Genomic DNA, 5,726 nt, shown 5'->3' with positions numbered 1-5,726 from the left:
ATACTTCCTATTTATTGAGTAGAAGTGGATCATCATATAAAGGTCCTCATCCTTGTCATCTTCATGTTGAGTAGACAGAGAATGATGAGGGTCTTGCTGTCTCAGGGGAGGCAGAGGCAGAGAAAGTCAGTGTATAAGTGGACCCGTGCAGTTCAAACCTGTATTGTTTGAGAGTCAACTGTTCTCTCTTCAGTGAATTTGCAGTTCTACAATAGAGAAAGCAATAACATTGAACCTTTGAAACAGTCTGTGTTTAAGTGTTGGGTGCCCAAACGTAAGCTATTTTACTTTTCTGAAGCCTCAGGTTCTCTATTTGTAAAACAATTAAAATAATGCCTCCCACAAAGCATTGTTGTAAGTCAGTACAAGAAACCCAACTCGCATTCACAGAAAGCATTTAAAAGTGGTTACTGTTAATTTTATTTATTTATGTTTACACATTTCTCAGCCAGGCATTCAAGGACTTCCAGAACACAGCCTCAATGCCTATTACTTGCCACAGAAATTATTTGCTTCTTCTTTGCCTCTGTGGTTTGGTTCCTACTTTTAATGCCTTCCCCCTCAACCCTCCCTCCTCATGTCAAACTTCAAATACTGTTTCTCATTCCGTATTCAGCTCATTTGTTGCTCTGTATTCCCTGTTAACTGATAGATTTGGATGCTTAAGTTGATTTAGTTTCAATTATTTAGGTAAACATCCCCGATAGGTGCTAATACCTAGTTTCCTTTGTATCATATCAGAAGGCATATGATGTTTGATTGTCCCACTTTTAGTGACAGCTAGATTTGGGGTTTGAGATGCTGTCAGACCGATCATTCCATCACGAAGATTTCCATTAACTTTTTAACTAATGGTTCAGCATACACTGATGACTTCCATTGATAATTCAGTAATTGAAATATGACCATTTTCTAATTCCATCATTCTTTCTGCCTGTGTTAAAGGAAATTCCTCCATAAAGAAGAGCATGCACAAGTTAATTACTTGGTTACCCAAAACACAGCTTGCATAGGAAAAGGAAATGGATGTTTGGTTCTTCCTCTATTAATTTTTAAAGTAAACAGATTGGATCTAGAGAGCCCCAAATGGAGACCAAGGAGTATTTTTTTCCTGAGAGTCTTACTAAACAAATGGAATCTTATATATTTTGTGTGTTATGTGATTTGTATATTATTGTTGATGCTCAGTTGTCCTATTGTAGGCCAATGGGAGGGAGCCCTTTCCATTTGTTTTTTGTTTTGTTGTTGTTGTTGTTGTTATATGAGACCACTGGTCTAGATAAATTCCTTATTTCCTACTTACAATAAGATGTCCCAGGTTTATCTTCCCATTTTTTGCCCTCGGCCTAGTTAAGATCAGCTACTTCACCAAAATTCCTAGAATATTTTAGTGGAAATCATGTTTAGAAAAGATAAGAATTCTCCTTGCTACTGGGCACTTTCTGGCAACAGAGTCAGCAAACAAAAGGTTTTTTAAGAGAAAAAATGAATTTGTCATTCAAATTCAAGACTGAAGATTTTTATTTAACCTAGTTTACTTTATACGGGTATCTCTTTTCAATTTTCTCATGCTGAAAATCTCCTTCCTTAAATACATCAATGTGATTACTTATTCATTTTATCTTAAACATACCTATGATAGTTTTAAAGTTACAATATATGTTCTACTAAAACTTGACACTTGAAATTTTTTAACGTGATGTAACTTTTTTTTCTGTGTTATTATCCAATGGTTGAGTTTATATTTGTTTGTTTTCAATTTTTTCTATTTATTTTTTCTTTCTATTCATTTCTATTGTTTTTAAAATAAAATTTATTAACTTTATTAAATTTTTTCTATTTATTTTTTCTTATATAAAACATTTACATGGTTTCAATGTCAAAATTACAACACAAGTTTGTACTGCAATCTGTCTCTTGCTTCCTTCCCTGATAGGTAACCGTTATATTGGATGTTTTTAGTTATTCTTCAATTCTTTCTATTTGAAAATATAACAAATAACATGTTTACCTATATAACAAAACTTCACATGTTCCCTCGAACCTAAAATAAAAGTTTAAAAAGAAGAAAATATAACAAATACATGTGGGATGTGTGTGTGTATACATGTTTCTGCTTGTGATTATGTATGTATACACATGTATATACATATATATGTATATACACACATGCAGATACATATATATGTACATACACACATGCAGATACATACATACATGTACATGTATTTTTGTATACTCTTGTTTCCATATTTCCTACTCTTTTATATAAAGGGTAGCATATTCTTCATACTATTCTGCCTCTTGTCTTTTTTCACCTAGTAATATATTCCAGCAATCACTTCATATAAGTATGTAGAGATCAGCCTCAATCATTTTTACAGCTGCATGGTACCCCATTCTGCGATCATGTTACAGCCCAGTGGGTTCTTCTTGCTCACTTTCCAGAAAAGCCAATGCAATGACACTAGCAAGAGTGTTGCAGCAGAGAAAAGAGTTCATTTATTGCGGGGCTAGCCAAGCAGAAGGATGGAAAATGTTTCTCAAACCTACCTCTCTAAGAATTCAGAGGCTAGGGTTTTTCAAGGATAGTTTGGCAGGCAGAGGGCTAGGGAATGAGGACTACTGTGATTGGTTGGGCCGGGGAATAAAATCACAGGGGGTCAATGTTGTCTTCTTGTCTGAGTCAGTTCCTGAGTGGGGAAAACAGGACTGGTTGAGTCAGTTTCTTGGTATGTGTTACTCGTCAGGGTGGTACTAGCTGGTTCATCAGAATGCAAGGTCTGAAAAATACCTCAAACACGAGAACTAGATCTTACCATAATGATGTTATCTATAGGAACAACCGGGGAGGTTACAAATCTTGTGACCTCCAGCTACATTACTGCTTAACTGTAATTCTAACCTTGTAGCCAATGTGTTAGTTTCACAAACGCGGTGTTGGCCCCCAAGAAAGGCGAGGGTTATTTCCAGAAGGGACTATTAACATATTTTAAAGTCAAAATATAAACTAAATTCCTCCGATACTTAGCTTGGCCTATGCCCAGGAATGAGTAAAGACAAGAATGAGTAAAGACAAGAATGAGTAAAGAATGAGTGAGGTTAGAAGCAAGATGCAGTCAGCTATGTCAGATTTCTCACATTGTCGTATTTTTCACAAAGGTAGTTTCAATTACACCATGACTGAGTTAATCAGTTCCCTATCGGTTGTTTTGGTTGTTTCTAAAAAAAAAGAAAATAACTTTTATCTGAGAAATGCAGGTCCTTTTAAATTATTAGGCCCAGAGAGACATGAAAATGAGACAGCATTTTGAACCGTGTTTCCTTATTGAACCGTGTTTCCATCTCTTGAAACAGCTTGATATTGCCACAACTTAATAATGCCATACCAGAGACTATACCACACACCCTATAACCTAATAATGTATGTAGTCAATCACTAAGCCATGTTATTTCTGTAAACCAATAAGAATTCCTAACGAACAACTTTGTATCAACCCACTTTCTCTCTCTCTTTTCTTAACCTTTAAAAGTTTGCTTGTAACAAAGGAGAAATAAAGTTAATATCCAAGGTTATTGGCTCTGAGTTTTCTGGGCAGCTGTCTTTGCTTTGACTTAAGTAAATTCTTTGAATTACATTTTGTGCCTCAGCCTTTTTCTTTTAGGTCAACGTGTGGCCCGTAGGCTCTGGGTCTCCTAAAGATTTCCTGAAAAATCACTGAAGTAAGGCAGATTGATTAATAGGAAAAAAGCCATATATGTTTATTTAAAGTTCATACATGGGAACCTTTATTCTGAAGACCCAACTTCCCAGTGAGGTACAGAAGCTTCTATACAATCTTGAGTTTACAGAAAGAATGGGGACTTGGATCTTGATAAAGTAGGTTGTGGTACGGGAAGAAGAGGAATTCTATGGAAAGGTAATAAATTGCTAAGGAGAAAGATTGGATCCAGGAACAGACATGGACTTGTAAGTAGTTCTCTTCAGAATTTAAATAACCTCAGAGACAGTCAGATGCTCATAAAAGAATCTACTCAGGCGTGGTCACATCTTGCTTTTTTCTGCAATAGATAATGAGATAATAGGGAGGGGAAAAAAAACAGTTGTTCTCCTTGGTGACTCTGGATCTTACACAGATAAAGGAACTTCAGCTTCTTTCAGAGAAATGGTGGGGAGCTGGGGGAAGGTTATAGAGACTTTGGGGTTTCTTCAGTTCAGCATGTCAAAATGTTACTGGTGACAGGTATCCAAGTTACCGGCTGTGGATCTGCACGTGTCTGCAGCAACCTCAGTTCTTGCCTCCCGAGAAGGAAGAATTCCACTGAAGAAAAAGAGACCACAGCAAGTTTCAGATGAGGAGTGAAGATGTATTTTAAAAGACTTTAGAACAGGAAAGAAAGGAAAAGAACGTACTCTTGGAAGAGACCCAAGTGGACAACTTGAAGAACAAGTGCAATGTGTAACCTTGATCCTAGCACTTTATAGGCCGGCCCCTTTCCCATGATTCTTCCGTTAGGGTGGGCTGCCCGCATGCACAGTGCCCTCTTACGCCTGGGAAGTGAGCACGTGCAGCTTGTCTAGGAAGTGGTACACATGCCCATCCAAGACTTTCTTCCCTCTTCCGGTGGGGTGACCCCAGAAGGTCATACTCCACCATTTTGTCTCTTAACGCACATGCTCAGGAAGTTGCTTCTCCCTGGCATCTGCAATTGATTCACATTTTAGTGCAGCAGGTGTGGACTATCAGGAAATGGCCTCTCCCTGGTGCTGGCTGCCAATTTATCACTTTTAGAAAGGCAATGTGATCATTGCTAAACCATCACCTGACATTGCTAGTGAGTTGGGGAGATGCCTCTCCTGCCCTGCTCATGCCTGTCTACCTGGAAAAAAAAAAAAAAAACAAAAAACACCGTATTGTGGAGTATTGCTTTCTGAACCCCAACACTGACATAACCATTTTTTTGATATTACAAATAGAGCTTCAGTGAATAGTCTTGTGCACACTTTAAGTATTTTTTTTTTTTTTTAAGCAGTGTATGTTTAAGATATATACCTAAAGTGAAATTGTTGTGTCAAAGGGTAAATGTGGCCGGGTGCAGTGGCTCATGCCTGTAATCCCAGCACTTTGGGAGACCAAGGCAGGCAGATTACAAGGTCAGGAGTTCGAAACCAGCCTGGTCAACATAGTGAAACCCTGTCTCTACTAAAAATACAAAAAAATTAGCTGGGTCGCGGCCGGGTGCGGTCAAGCCTGTAATCCCAGCACTTTGGGAGGCCGAGACGGGCGGATCACGAGATAAGGAGATCGAGACCATCCTGGTTAACACAGTGAAACCCCGTCTCTACTAAAAAAAAAAAAAAACAAAAAACTAGCCGGGTGAGGTGGCGGGCGCCTGTAGTACCAGCTACTCCAGAGGCTGAGGCAGGAGAATGGCGTAAACCCGGCAGGCGGAGCTTGCAGTGAGCTAAGATCCAGCCACTGCACTCCAGCCTGGGTGACAGAGCAAGACTCCGTCTCAAAAAAAAAAAAGAAAAAAAAAAGAAAAAATTAGCTGGGTCTTGTGGCGGGCGCCTGTAATCCCAGCTACTCGTGAGGCTGAGGCAGGAGAACTGCTTGAGCCTGTGAGGTGGAGGTTGCAGTGAGTGGAGATCAGGCCACTGCACTCCAGCCCCGGTTAACAGTGTGAGACTCTGTCTCAAAAAGAAGAAAGACAGAAAAAGAAAA

The sequence above is a fragment of the Macaca nemestrina genome, chromosome 2 (assembly GCF_043159975.1).
Source record: "Macaca nemestrina isolate mMacNem1 chromosome 2, mMacNem.hap1, whole genome shotgun sequence".
In the NCBI taxonomy this organism is placed as follows: Eukaryota; Metazoa; Chordata; class Mammalia; order Primates; family Cercopithecidae; genus Macaca; species Macaca nemestrina.
Note: the sequence above shows the minus strand (reverse complement) of the source record.